The 15,012-nt window shown below is 38.1% G+C and overlaps 1 long non-coding RNA gene across 1 annotated transcript in view; it reads left to right on the forward strand.

Annotated features, from left to right (window-relative positions):
- The window catches only part of LOC101013960, a 93,666-nt gene extending 79,243 nt beyond the window's left edge, over positions 1-14,423 (forward strand). Inside the window, exon 9 of the long non-coding RNA XR_001905574.3 lies at positions 13,710-14,423. This is a non-coding gene — a long non-coding RNA (uncharacterized LOC101013960). The remainder of the gene's footprint in view (positions 1-13,709) is intronic.
- Positions 14,424-15,012: the final 589 nt, after the last annotated feature.

Here is a 15,012-nt window from a genome sequence, read left to right on the forward strand (position 1 = left end):
GGCAGAGGTTGCACTGAGCCAAGATCGTGCCTCTGCACTCCAGCCTGGGTGTCACAGAGAGACTCTGTCTCAAAAACAAAACAAAACAAAACAAAACAAACAAAACAAAACAAATTTAAAAAAGAAAACAAGTATATGACATAGTCAAGACTTATAATAATTTCAAAATGTGATTTTATTAGTACATTTTAGGACACGAGGCATTCTTACTCGACCTTTTTCTGGAAGAAATACAGTCATTTATAAATAATCACATTTTTCATAAGACAAAAGCAGTGTGAGTGGAGGGGAGTTTGGCTCATTTATGTCGTATTGCAGTATAAGCTCATGTCCTGAGTTTAAAAAACAACCTACCATAAATATTTCCTTCTAGAATTTTCATTAAGGCAAATTTGTTTAGCGTCATGTGTGTTTTACTAACTTGATGCAGTGTAGTTTTAGCAAGTTTAATAGCTTTATCTTCTCAGTGTTTCTATTTCGAATAATCAGGAAAAAAAAAAAACTTCCTATACATGACCATTGTTTTAAAATGTAATAATATCTATCAATTATCTATCTATCTATCTATCTATCTATCTATCTATCTAACTAATAAAAACACACTGTAACATACTTCACTGCTCCTGCTAATGCTTTAGTTTACGGTCGCTCCTATGAAGTTTTCTAATAACGTGGAATGTTCACTTAGGAAGAATAGCTCACTGGGACCCTAGTGTTCTCTTCAAAGATGGGAAGACCTTTCCTCCCTGCAGTGTTAGTCATGCTATCTTTGTTTTCTCATATGTTTGTTTTGAGGATTTCTTAGGTCTACTTTTGGATCTTCTCTTTTGTTTGCTTTGCTTGTTTCCTTTAATAGATCCTCAGGTAAGGCAGGTTGATATCTGTATAAATAACTGTAAGGATGAAGATGATAAATGAGGTATTCTAACCCATATATAGCTGTAGCATCAACATAGTAAAAAGAAATGGCAAAATCAGAACAGCAACTGGGATCCTCTACAGAAGGATAATGGTTGTATTTCCAGTACAAAAGGTTCTAGTTGAAAATCTGTAATTAATGGCTGTTTTGGTAAAAAGGGATGAAAAGTCTCTTTTCCAGCATGATCTCTGGAATCTCCTGGTTTACACCTCTACAGTGTCCATGCATCTCCCCAGCGCCGTGTATTCAGAGAAGGACACAAGTGTGCATGTTTTTGTTTTAACCGCATCAATTAATCTCCTCGAGGCTTCTTTGATCAGTACACAACCTGCACCTCCACTCATGTAGTCCTGTTTTCTGCAGTGCTCAAATCTTTTCCCAAAGGAAATGGGTTCATCAGGGTTATAGTTTGTGAGAAGCCATTTCAAGTTGTCCAGTGTGATATATATATACATATATCATCATCTGCTTTGATGAACCAATCCAGGTATTCCAGATAATGGTCATGAGCATGCCAAAAAGCTTTATTTTCCAGGACAGTTGATTTCTGCCTTCTTTGGTGTGTAATCCCACAGTAAAGAAGTCTTTATTTTCTTTTGAGCTCATAAAGCTTTATTGCAAACCTGGAGCCATGCAGCTCTGATGCCTCTGACCCTTTTTTTCTAGATTTCGAGGTCCTGTCATAACCCAGCAAAGAATTTTCATCTTTTGATAGAGTTTGTCAGTGACACCTGTGTTCCGATATTTATGATGACTAGCATTTGCAATCAACTACATGAGTCTTTTTAGATGATTCTGCCCAGTATCATCTGAATGCCACACGTAGGAATAATTATTAATGGGCCAGGCCTGGTGGCTCACGCCTGTAATCCCAGCACTTTGGGAGGCCGAGGCAGGCGCATCACAAGGTCAGGAGATCGAGACCATCCTGGCCAACATGGTGAAACCCCGTCTCCACTAAAATACAAAAAATTAGCCCAGTGTGGTCGCGCACCTGTAGTCCCAGCTACTCGGGAGGCTGAGGCAAGGGAATTGCTTGAACCCGGGAGGCGGAGATTGCAGTGAGCCGAGATGGCGCCACTGCACTCCAGCCTGGCAACAGAGCAAAACTCCGTCAAAAAAAAAAAAAAAAAAAGAATAATTATTAATAATATTAGGCTAGCTGTCATCCTGTTCTTCCAACAAAATACTGAATAGCTAAGGAAAAAAAAAATCCAACTGGTGATCCAGAGGAAGATTAAAGGACCGTCCCCAACCGTTCAAAGCCATTTTAGAGTGTATTTCTGACAGGGGTGGTTCTCTCAGTCTCCTCTAGGAGGAGGTTGGGGCGGCGACGCGGCCAGGACCCTCGCCTTTCTCCAAAGCTGCAGGTGTTTGGGTGCCCAGGTGGTCCCTGCAGCTGCACCGCAGCGGCTCCCACGGAAATCTCCCGTCCACACTCTGCGCTCCCGTCCACACTGAGCGCTCCCGTCCACACTGAGCGCTCCCGTCCACACTCTGGCCTGCAGCATTAGTTTTAACGGTCCGTTTGTGTGCACGCATGTGTGTGAGATTCTGTCTCACTTTATGTGAACGTGTACATTATTTTCATTACATTTGTTGCTCTGTAACAGCTGTAAAAACTGTAAAGTTTATCATCTGTTGAATCGAAGTTGCTGATGGAAATTTTTAGGGTTATTAAACGTAATATGGGCTTATATCATACATGAGAATTTTAAAAATGGAGTGGGTTTCCGAAGATATCAACCTAAAAAAATATAGATAAGTATGTCAAGAATGGATTTTACAATATCTTTTAATAAATATTAGCAATGTGTAAATTAACTTTTGCCTTTCAGTTTTATGTTCAGAAAAAGCTATTACAGGTTTAACAAGAACATTTTTATGTGGAAGTATATTATCTATTAAACTGATTTTTTTTTCTTTATTGGTAGTTGGATTGGATTAAGTGTCTGAAAATTATTTCTAAGTCTTAAGTTATTTAAATGTGTGAAATGAGTTGATTATAGGGGTGGAAGAAGGGTGATCAAATTAAAGACCTTTCCTCAAAGTCGTATTTGCCACACAGTCCGTTTCTGGATGTTGTTTTCATCCATCTAGTAAGACAATGCAGAAACGTTTGTTTTTCAGAGGACTGTATGTAAGGATGACCTGCTTGCATATGCAACTATAATACTGAATGTAGATGACTGTATAAACAATTAATCATACAAAAAACTTAACTAGCCAGCAGTTATTACTGACCTATTGTGTACTTAGCAGTGTTTTAGGTGGTATAAATGATGCAATATAAAGGACTTCCAAATATACATTAATTGCTAAGTAACTATTTTGAGGAAAAATCATTAAATGCTATTTAAAATAAAAGGCAAATTGATATTTAAAAATGAATATGCAGCCATTATTCGGTATTCAGCCATAACCAAAAATCACCACTCTATTGTTTTCCTTTTCATTGATTTTACTAGGAAAATATCTGATTTATTTAATGCTACAAAGAGTCCTAAAAATCACAAACCTGACTCTGTAATAACTTTGGGGTATACCTGGGTGATATTAGTTAGAAAGACAGATGAATAGTGATATATTCTTCTGGTTGTCTAAGAGTACCACTTTGAAGGATTTGGCTATTTCAAATGCTTTCTTGAAAATAAAACAATACAAAAATGGAAAGAATAAACTAGCCCTACTCCTTAATCAGAATATGGTGATTTCAGTTCTTTTTAAAATATTAACATATGAAAGTTTGACATTTGAATCAGTCAGGATCCTAAGAGGAAAGAGGTGGAATGATCAAATTAGTGTATTTAAAGGAGGGTTTTATTTACAAAGGAAATACTTCCCAGGCTTAGGTGGGAGTGTGTGGAACCATAGTGGATGGAGAAGGAATCCAGTAGCAGTTGAGATATTCCCACTACCTGACCTGAAAGGTGATGTCTCAGATATTAACAGAAAGATAGTTGTGCAGACACACATGTGGCTGTTAATTCTGCTTCCTCCTACAGGTACTTTAAACATTTTAAAGTCATTCTTCTTAGTGCTTTCCCAGTAGTGAATTATGTCTGAGGAGTTGAAAAGGGACAAAAAGTAACCTTGATTTCTTCCAGCATTGCACTACTGCAACAGTTCTCTCCAAGGCCATTAGTGCCCCAATACTAAATCCACTAGACACTTTTCCATCCTTATAGTTATCAGGAATCTCTCAGTTACAAGTGACAGAAATCCAGCTAAGACTGGCTTTGGGAAAGAAGGAACGTTTGAATCATGCAATTGAAAAGTACAGGTTTACAGCTTTTTCCCAATTGTTCTTGCAAAAGTCACAAAATTGTGCCTCATTTACCTGGCTTGGTACATGTCCTCCCTGTGACTATGAACATGAACTTCTGATGGCTGTGTCTGGGTTATGTTCCAATCCTGGGGCCACTAGATAGATTACACTCAATCCAGAGCACATGACCCTGAGTAAAAGAAGTGTAGTTTCCCACAGGAAATGTTAACTGCCTTTGCCACAAGAAGGACCATGCATTAAAATTAACTACAGGTTTTCTCCTATTTGACTTACTGGAAATGTTTGACATAGATGACTCCTCCATGACACACTCTTTCTTTGCCTTCATTGACATTACTTAATTTTTCATCCACCCTCCAGGCCGGACTTCCTTACAAGATGTGCAATTCATAGTTCATACACTGGTACCCCGGTTTGTTTGGACAAACCTTCGTCCTTAGTCTCAGCAATGTACCCTGATCTCAGACTAGATAAGCCCAGTGGTGCCTTGCATTATCACAGCAATTGTAAAGTCCTGGCTGCCCCTGCCATTGCTTCATCTCCTGTCACCTACTCTTGTTTTTGCCTCTTCTGGGGACAAGGACCTGATTTCAGCAAAGTCTGCCTGGGGCCTGCCATGGGGGAGTGGCAGCAGTTCCAGTGCCGCATTTAACCCAGTGAACCCCTGGGAACTTGGTTTTTACATGCAGTTGCTTGATAGAACAAGGTAATGGAATGCTTGGAACTTAGAAATATGCAATGTTAACAAACAGGGACCGAACTTTGATCAGCAAGAAACCGGAAATCGGAAAAAGTGAGCAGATAAATTGTTTGCCCTTTCTTACCCTGAAACAACAACAACAACAACAACAACAACAACAACAGCCACACACCCAAAACTGTTTCATGGGCTTTGCGTGGCCTTTCTGGAGATCTATGTGAAGTAGCACTTGGCTACGTTATCCTGTGGGGCTGTGGCTAGCATGGAGGTGCATCGCCTTCCTTGACTTCTATTTCACCCTCATTGAATTCTCCCAGGCTTCCACCAGAAATATAGTGTTAGGACACAGCTTTTCCTCAAGCTCTACTTGCTGGCAAACTTGGTATATGACACAAGACTTCTCTGCCCGTCACTTGAATTTGGCATTCGGTGGGGTACTTTCCAGGTCCTCCTTTGTCCTCATGACCCATATTCTGCGGGGGAGATCTCATTGACTCTCATTATTCTCATTATTGAGGATTCCCAGATCTCCATCCTAGGCTTCTTTCCTGAGCTCCAGAACCAAGGATCCAGATCTTGGTGGACAACACTACTTGGATGCTTCACAGGTGTTTAATTGCAACATGTCTAACATTTAAGTCATGGACATTTCCACCTCTGACCCCTCCCCCAAATTGCTCATATTTTGACATTTCATATCTGTGAATGACATCATTGTGCACTAAGTTGACTGAATCGGATATCTGAGAATCAAGCCTGACTCCTCGCTCCTTCTTACTTCCCATTGTGCACATTCGATCTCTCACCAAGCCTGGCATGTCCATCTCCTAAGTCCGCCTCAGTCTCATCAACTTTATCCCATCTCCATCTCCACAACCTCTTTAAGCTGTTTTTCTATCTCTCCTGCATTTTTCTAGTATGTTCTTTAGAGAGCGATCCTTGTAAAACACACATCTCAAAGACTTTCTCTTGTCCTTAAATATTATTTAATGTCTTTACTTTGGCATATCTTTCCAACTATATTTCTTGTTTGCACAGTCTAGAATCCAGCCCTACTAAATTTTTATTTTTTCATGGCTGCAGGATCTTTCTCACCTCTTAGTCTATTTCCTCTTCTTGAAACAGTCTTCTCTTCTTCACCTTGCTAACTTCTACTCATCCTTCAGGCCTCAGCCTAAATGCCCCTCCCTCCAGGAAGCCCTTTGGATCCCTATCTGTTTCTCAGTCCAGGTCAAGGGTTCTTGGCTCCCACTGTACCTGTATGTCTGCTCTCACTGCACTATTTCATTTAATCAGAAAGGCTATTTAATTGTCCTTTTCATTTTGGTATAAGGGCAGGCCTTTATCTGCTGTGCTTAAAATTGCCTTCCCCAGAACCTCACATAGTGTGTGGGCTTACTTAAAAATATATTTAGTAAAAATACAACATTGCCACAAAACCTTCACTTAAAATCTTATTATTATTTTTTTTCCTGGATAGCAAATTCTCCAAATTTCAGAAAGTGCAGGTGCATAGTCTTGCTTTGTTTGGTTGTGTTATCAGCTCTCCTTACAAAATTATAGGAGATGGCATTTTAATGACTTTTATGACACTGGTATCTAACATAGAATATATTATCACCTGCTTTAAGAAATAAAACCACAGAGATATGAGTGTAATTGCTATTACATTTTCAGAGATTTTCTGTTTTCTGCTTGCATGCTGGATGTGACAAAATATAGAGTTTAAAACTCACTGTCTTGAAGTTCTGAAGACTTGGTTTCACAACAAGTGAGTGATGGGACATTTGGTATGGATTGCTGGCAGGGCGTGGTCTATCACTTGTGCAGATGTTGCCAGCAGACACATTGCATTCTTACACAAGTGAGTCTCTTAGTGTTAACAATCATTGCTGTGTTTGATCACAGTGCTCTCTGGGTTGTATTTCATGATTGAAATTGGCAAGGGTTAATCTCATGTTCTTTTTGAAAGGTTTTTGACTCATTATTTTTTATGTTTTTTTTTGCGCTTCTTTGTTACTTTATATGGGAACATGCATTGTTTCTATTTTATATGTTGCTACATGTATAATTTATCATCCCTTCAACAAAATTGCTTATAATGATTTGCAGGACTATAAAATAGACTGAAGGCTTACACAAAATGAAAATTTAGAAAATTTAATAGATTTTCAAAGTAATCAAAATTGATAAATATCTAAGTACGTTGAAAATGATAAATACAATGCTGTATAAGCATTATAACCATAACTGTAAACTCTAAGCATTAGAAATACACAAATTAACTTTCAGCATGGTGTTCTGCAGGAGCCTGGGTGGCACAGGGCGTGGTCTGCTCAGCAGGAACCTCCACATGTCAGTTCCAGGTTTAGAGCAAGCACTATGTACTCAGCAAAGATTTTTTAATGTCTAAACATATTGCATCATAGAATTGCTTTCTCTTTTGTGTTTAAATGTCTCAGTTGGCAATTCTGGAAGGCAATGAAAAAAAAAGGGGCCAAATTACCAAAAGACAGACACAAATCTTTATTTTTTTACACTGTTTTCTGGTTTAAAATGTAAATAAGTTTCTCATATATTATGCAAAGAGTTGGCTCAATTCTCTGAAAATCATCTTCTAAGCTTTATTTTATTAATACCTGTAAATTAATCTGGGCTTCAGAAACTAAACTGTCTAGGAGACATATGACCAAAAACCTCCTGTCAGCCAACTATTCCTGCAACTACTTTCCCCAAAGTGTAAGAAAAATGACTTTGAATTTAGGCTTTTGCAACAAAAAAAGCTCTTTTGATAGAGCAGTTGATGAAAAATAACACAAATTAGTATCTTCTTCAATCTCCGGACTTACCTGTCTCTTCTAACGCAACAACAGCTCCAACGGTTGTGCCTCCGATGAATTTGTCCCATTTCATTTCTCTAGGCAAATCTAGTTCCACAGATCTGCACCTATGGCATTTGGAAACACCTCTGTGATCAGATTTACTCGCTTCTCTCTCCCATTTGGACTGGGAGTACTTCAAGAGTAGGGGACTGCATGTGGTTTTTCTTGGTAGCCTTGGGTCTAGCACAATGCCAGCTATATTGTAGAGAATTAATGAATATATGCTGAGTGGTAGAGGACAATTAAAAAGGCCTCTCTGGAGACTACTGATTAGGAAACCAAAGACCGAGATTAGTAGGTTGCCATATTAATGTATATTTTTAAATATAAACTACAATTAAGCTATGGCTGCATTATTTTGTTCTATTGTGGTTATTTTAAATTGATTAAAATGTATTTAACTGATAAGATGTTTCATTCCGAAAAAAATCTTTCAATTCATTCTACAGCAATAATTTTCAAGAATTAATTATAAAACAAGAAAGAGCTTTGGAGAACACTAACATGTTGAGAAATGATCACGCTAATTTCTTGTGTACATGTAAATAGCTTTAGATTACATGGGAAATGTGATTTTTGAAAGTTGTTTTGGTCCAAGTCTTCACATTTAAAAATCTTAGTTACTGATGTTTTATGTCACAAAATTTGTCTTATGGTTACAAAATGGAAGTATGGAGTGAAAATTCCAATAGAACCCTAATTGTCCAAATGAAACCAGATATGACAGTAGAAATGCATTTTAAATTAGACCCTAGAATAGATCTACTAAAGAAAAGTAAATCTTTGTGCTTCAATATCAGTTTCATATTTAACAAATATTCAAATCAGTATATTCATTTACCTTCAATATGGAAAAATATTTGAAAAACTTGGATCTAAATGTGTACATATGTGTATGTGTACACATGAGTGTATTTTTTTTTTTGTGTGTGTGTGTGTGTAGGCAATATTCTTACCTGTTCATTACTTTAAGTATAGTTATCCACATTCACATTTAAATAAAGTGCCATTAAAAAAACAGGTTTCCTTTTTACTGCTACCGCCTTCTTCTCAGAAAATAACTTGACTTCATTATCAAATGTAAAAGAATAAACAGCGTCATTCACATGTTACTTGGTAGAATTTAGCTGTTTCTCTCTCCCTTAAAAGGTGCTAGATATAAAGTAATCGTTTTGGACAAACATAGGGATTTAGGTTGAGTTCTTGCTAAGTATGAAGCAAACAACATCTTCAAAAAATTGCATTGTCTGCTTTTCCAAGAAGTTATTCCTGGTCTTGTGATACTCAAGTTTATGCTGCAAAATCATTAGGGGGTGAATTGCTTTTAATAGTAGTTACTCAAGCTCTATTCCTATACTGATCAGTTTCCTTTTGTCCAACAGCTTCTAATTAGCATTGGAGACAATAAAGATTCTACGATGATTTGACTTAGATAAGTATTTCACAATCAAAAGAATAAGGTGGACTCTTTCTATGAGTAGTACTTACCACATAATTCCCCTTTGGATGTTATTTTAATCTATGTAGTGAGAAATTTTTGAAAATATGATTTTTAAAGATAATAAAGCTATGAATAGCAGTCTTCATGTACAGCTACACAGCTGTATGTAGACAACTGCATGTATAATTATGAAAATAAATCATCTGCCTATGCTTAATACTATGTTAGGTGCCATGGACAAGGCAGAATGAAGGCCTTTAAAATTTATATTGATTTCTGGGAAACTATTTTAAAATAAACATCATAAAATCATTCAGAAAGAAAAAGGCAAGATCAATATTTAGAATCAATACATAGCCATTATTTTGCTTTTAGTAGTGACCAACATTTCTGTTTTATATTTGTTTTCTGTAATCCTCTGACTTTATTAGGTGAATGTCTGATTCACTTAATCTTTCAAGAGGCTCTAAGAGCAGTAAACTCAAATATTTAGTAAGTAGAACAGAGTCAGAGAGATGACAGAAGCTTGTTTGCGGATGCCATTTTGGAGTGGACCCACCCACTTTCCAACCAAGGATACAAACACAAAACATTTTTATGTCCTACCTGAAGACCAGCAGGGCTCAGTGTTTCCTAGGAAAGACAATTATGTAAAACTTTATGATTTGTATCAGTCAAGATTCCAGGAGAAAACAGATGGCACATTGAAATTAGGATATGTTGAAGTAGTTTTCATGGACAAAAGAAATAATGAGAAAGGTAGGGAGATGGTATAAAGAACCAAACAGGTTAGTTCTGGGACATGAACAACAGCCAGGGGTTGTCATCCTTAGGTCTGAAAGAGGGAGAGTTTAGTGACACGTGGAAGGAGGGAATCCCTTAGTAAAGGTGAGACTGAGAGGAGCAGTGACCTCTAGGGGGTACTCAACTATCAGGGTGGTATTTTGCATGATCTTTCTGTATAATTTGCAAAATTTTCAAGATTTTAATGGTAAAATTGAATTACCCTTATTTTAAAAAGTTGTCTTCCTCACAGCACAGTGTGGTTGTAAGCCTGTCATGACATTGTGCCCTTATACAACCTCCCACACATAAACATGAGACTTCTGGCCACCAACAGGGAGGGAGGGCCTGCTCTGTGGCCGCCAGGCATTTCCACATATGAGTTTAAAGACATGAAGGGGATTACATTAACCTTAGAAAGACATGTCATATAGTTAAGTGAAAATTCTTTAGAATGAAGACTCTGAAGAAATGTGTCAGATTTGTAGCAAAGAGGAAAATCATATCTAAAGGTTTCTAATTATTAGTCCTACTATTTCCATGAAAATAACTTTGTGATTTCCCTGTTCAAAAGTGATCATGAATTTGTGCCTTAATCTATCCTAGAAAAGTTTCTCTGTGCCTAGGAATGTGGTTCCAGGAATAGCCTTTAAGTGACACAGATAGAATTTTCCTGAAAGACAGCTGTCCTCAGACCAATTTATCACAAGCCTGCAAACGTGGTACAAAACACTAATAGATTACTGAGAGCATTTTTGTTATTGTGATTAGATATTTCTTAGCTGCAAAGATCCATTCATGTGGACAAGTGCAGCTCCATTTTTTTTATTTTTTTATTTTTTTAAATTTTTTTTTAAACAGAGTCTTGCTCTGTCGCCCAGGCTGGAGTGCAGTGGCACATCTTGGCTCACTGAAAGCTTCGCCTCCTGGGTTCACACCATTCTCCTGCCTCAGCCTCCCAGGTAGCTGGGACTACAGGCGCCCCCCACCGCGCCTGGCTAATTTTTTTTGTATTTTTTTTAGTAGAGACGGGGTTTCACCGGGTTAGCCAGGATGGTCTCAATCTCCTGACCTCGTGATCCACCTGCCTTGGCCTCCCAAAGATGCAGCTCCTTTTAATCGGGGTCAGTTGGCCTAACAATTACTTTTAAATTAAAACTTTCTTATATCTTAGGTCAGTATTTTCCTAGCAGAAATGCAGCAGTACTATATGTTTCCACTTTATGAATGTTAATTTAAAAATCATTAAACATTTAAATATTTTTGTGAAACCTTTAGTTAGTATAATTTTATAACCTTGTTTGGTGACTTTTCTCATCTTAGGAAGATGAAAGCTATTTTTTCCCATTCCTAAGGCAAAGTCTACCATGTAGGGCTTTTTCTACCATATTGTTGAGAGTTAGAAAAGAATTTGACATACTTTCATATAATGTTCCAAGGAAGTAAACTGGAAACTGACACCCATACAGGTGCTTCTTCATGCTGCAGAAGTTTGACGGGCAAATAATATATCTAACTTGAACCTGTCCCAGGGGTCTCAGAAGGGATCCATTGGATTCCTTTGGTGACACAAGTACCTCTTGGCATAACCAAAACCCGTGCTTTGTGTATGTGCACAGGAGACATGACAATGAATTTGTATTAACGAGGGACAGGGCAAAGAGAAGAAGCACTGAGGCATTTCCTGAAGTATTTTATTCGGTGTATTCAATGCCAAATTTCACAAATGTCCATGAGAACAATATTTACTGGCCAGGACACTAAAATATGCCCTGGATATGATACTAAGAAATATCATCACCTTGTCTTTGAAGAATTTGTAATCAATTTGTGAAGACTTGATTTACACATAGAAAATGGTTATTAATAAAGTGATTTAGAAGAAGATAAAGGTCAAATTAGAGACCAAATGTAGAGGCTGCATTATTTTTAAATCACAAATTTCTGCTGAGATGCAAAGTGTAGCCCAGCAATCCTATTAAGATTCTCTAGTAATGACAACTAAGATTCCCTAGAAGGACAACCACTTTTCTCTGCTAAAAATCTCTAAATACCTGTCTCATTCTCATTTGTTGACATTGTCTTATTCATCCTCGAGAATATAAAAGCAACAAGAATAGAAACATCACTGCATCTTCCAATCACCGGATCTAATTCCGTACACCTCCTGCACACACATTCTCTTCTTCCATCTTGGTAAATGCTCCTGTGCCTGCCTAAGCTGAATCCTTCAACTTGTGCTTTAGATGGACCTCTTCTAGTCTACTCTGGAATTAGCTCCCTTCCCTTGAAAAAATGATTTTTCTCCCAAACCGATCATTTCCATTGACATACAAATGCATTTTAATTGTATTGTTTTCTATATTTTAACCAACAGAAACAAAAATCCAATGCTCCCCTGATTCTTGGTCTTCCTTCAGTTACTACTTCATTTTCCTGTTTACCTTGGCAGCAAAATGGGACCTTTTGCCAGGCTCAGTCTCCAAGGTCTCCTGGTCATTTTTCCTTCCATACAGCGTTAGGGAGCTTCTCTCCTGGCCTGTCTATTGCAGGGAGGTTTTTAAAGAACAGAGATTTCCATTCTGCCAGAACGGTCAGTTCTCCCTCTCTATCTCATTTGAATTCTTAGTAGCATCTGGCCTGGCTCACCAGGCCCCTACCTTTTGAAATGCTTTTTTTCTCTTCATGACACTGCCCTCCTGGCTTGTCTTAGGCTTCCTTGTCTCCAGCTCTTTTTCAGCTCCTTCATTGACTTCCTTTCTTAGATCAGCTTTTATGTGTTAGAATTCCCAGGGCCCAAGCCTTAATTCTTTTCTTACTTTTTTTTTTTTCTACTTTTAAGCCTCAGGTGATCTCATCTGGTCTCCTGATTTTAAATACCATCTTCATTAGGATGGTGTGAAAGTCTGACTGAGTCATTTTTCCTGCCTCTGGAGGTGACAGAATAGTGCAGAGATTTCAGCTAAGAGAGCACATTGCTGAGAATAAAGTCATTAACTTCTCCAGGGTCAATTTCTAAGCAAGCCCAGTTTTGGTACGAGAGTGCTATGTTACAGGGGGCAAGAGTGTTGGGACCACTCAACATCAAGATGGTTCAAAGGAGAACTAAGAATGAGAATGGAGTTGACTTTGGGGAAAATGCAGGGCACCCAAGTTCCTTTATATAAATTTACAGGAATCTGAACTATCCAGGCTGTACTATGTGGGGACTGATGATTGATTATCTCTATGTAAAAAGTGATTCTACTTTTGGAAAAATGACTAGATAGCATTTGATTGTGGAGTGAGGGTAGAATCAGAAGCATTTGACAAGCAGTCTGGTGCGGAACAATCAAAATTGGGCTGCCTTTTGTTACAAGCATTAACTTGGGGCAGGTTTGAGAAAAAGAAGCTACCAGAAATATTCACAGGTGTTGCCATTTTTGGCAATCAGAACTGCATTCACAGCTGCATCTAAATCGGTTATTTACCTCTAATTGGTTATTTAAGCAGCACTTAAAGCTGCTGCACTCATTCAATCTACTGCTCTGGAATTTCTCCAGGCCCTCCTGCTTGCAGATCAGAGAGTCCTCTTAGGCAACTTAGAGGATGATGCTCTGCATCAGATAAATTCTAGGTGGGAATAATTAACACATTATGACACATCTCACAGCGGTCTCCGTGTCTGCCCAACTCTATGTTTCTCTCATTTCCAGGTATCCTCCTCTCACCTTCAGTGCCCAGATGCAGGAGGTAACTCCCTGGTGAGGAAGACCTAAGTATACGGCCATAGATTCATAAGGAAAATGGAGAGAAAAGTGCTTTTAACAGTGATAAATTTGAGAAAATCTTTCAGATGAGATACTCTAAGTTTATTTGCCTGTGTTGTTTTTGTTTCTGTGTTTGGTAACATGATTCCCCTCCCTGACCCATGATTACTTTATAAAACTTAATGTGCCAGTCAGGCATGGTGGTGCATGACTGTAATTGAGTTATTCCAGAGGCTGAGTCAGGAGGATGACTTGAACCCAGTAGTTTGAGGGTGCAGTGAACTATGATTGCACCACTGCACCCCTCAGTCCATGAAGCATTATAAATGCCATCCTAAAATGACCAGAAATGTACTTATGGCATGTTTTATTCAGTCCAAAGGAAAAAAAAAAAAAAACCGCCAAGCACATTTAACTGACTACTGATGATACTAAATGTTTTTAACAGGTAAGACCACACAGAATAGTAATAAGTTCTGTCTTTTCCAAATCATGTAAAATCTCAGAAATAGGCTTTCCTCCAAATAAATCAGCCTGGAAAAACTTCGAGTGATTGACCCATATTAAATGGAGTTTAAAAAACCCCGAAACCCTTAATATGCCCATGATACCTTTTATTTTATTTTTTTCATGGTGTATTTATTTATGTATTTATTTGTTTGTTTATTTTTGAGATGGGGTCTTGCTCTGTCGCCCAGCCTGGAGTGCAGTGGTATGATCTTGGCTCACTGCAACCTCTGCCTTCCAAGTTCAAGCGATTCTCATGCCTCAGCCTCCTGAGTAGCTGGGATTACAGGCACCCACCACCATGCCCAGCTAATTTATGTATTTTTAGTAGAGACGGGGTTTCACCATGTTGGCCAGGATGGTCTCGAACTCCTGACCTCAGCTGATCCTCCTCAGCCTCCCAAAGTGCTAGGATTATGCGTACGAGCCACCATACCCAGCCTCATTCTATTTTAAATATTAAAAGTAACACAATATACCATACCTTTTTGTACATGATTCAAGGTCTTAATAAGTTTTTAAAATAGATGTTTTTTTCCTGAGGTAAATAACCAATTTACATGAAGTGTGAATAAATACCAGAATTAAAACAATGTCTGCAGAGTAGGACTAGGCAATTTTAACTGTTCCTTTTGTACCTTCTCCGTGTTTGAATGTCTATTTCTACATGTATAATAACTAACCATAATAATGCTGCCAAAAACACCTACCTCAATGTGGCCCTTTTCTTTCATAAGATTTT

The sequence above is a fragment of the Papio anubis genome, chromosome 8, assembly GCF_008728515.1.
Source record: "Papio anubis isolate 15944 chromosome 8, Panubis1.0, whole genome shotgun sequence".
Taxonomy (NCBI): domain Eukaryota; kingdom Metazoa; phylum Chordata; class Mammalia; order Primates; family Cercopithecidae; genus Papio; species Papio anubis.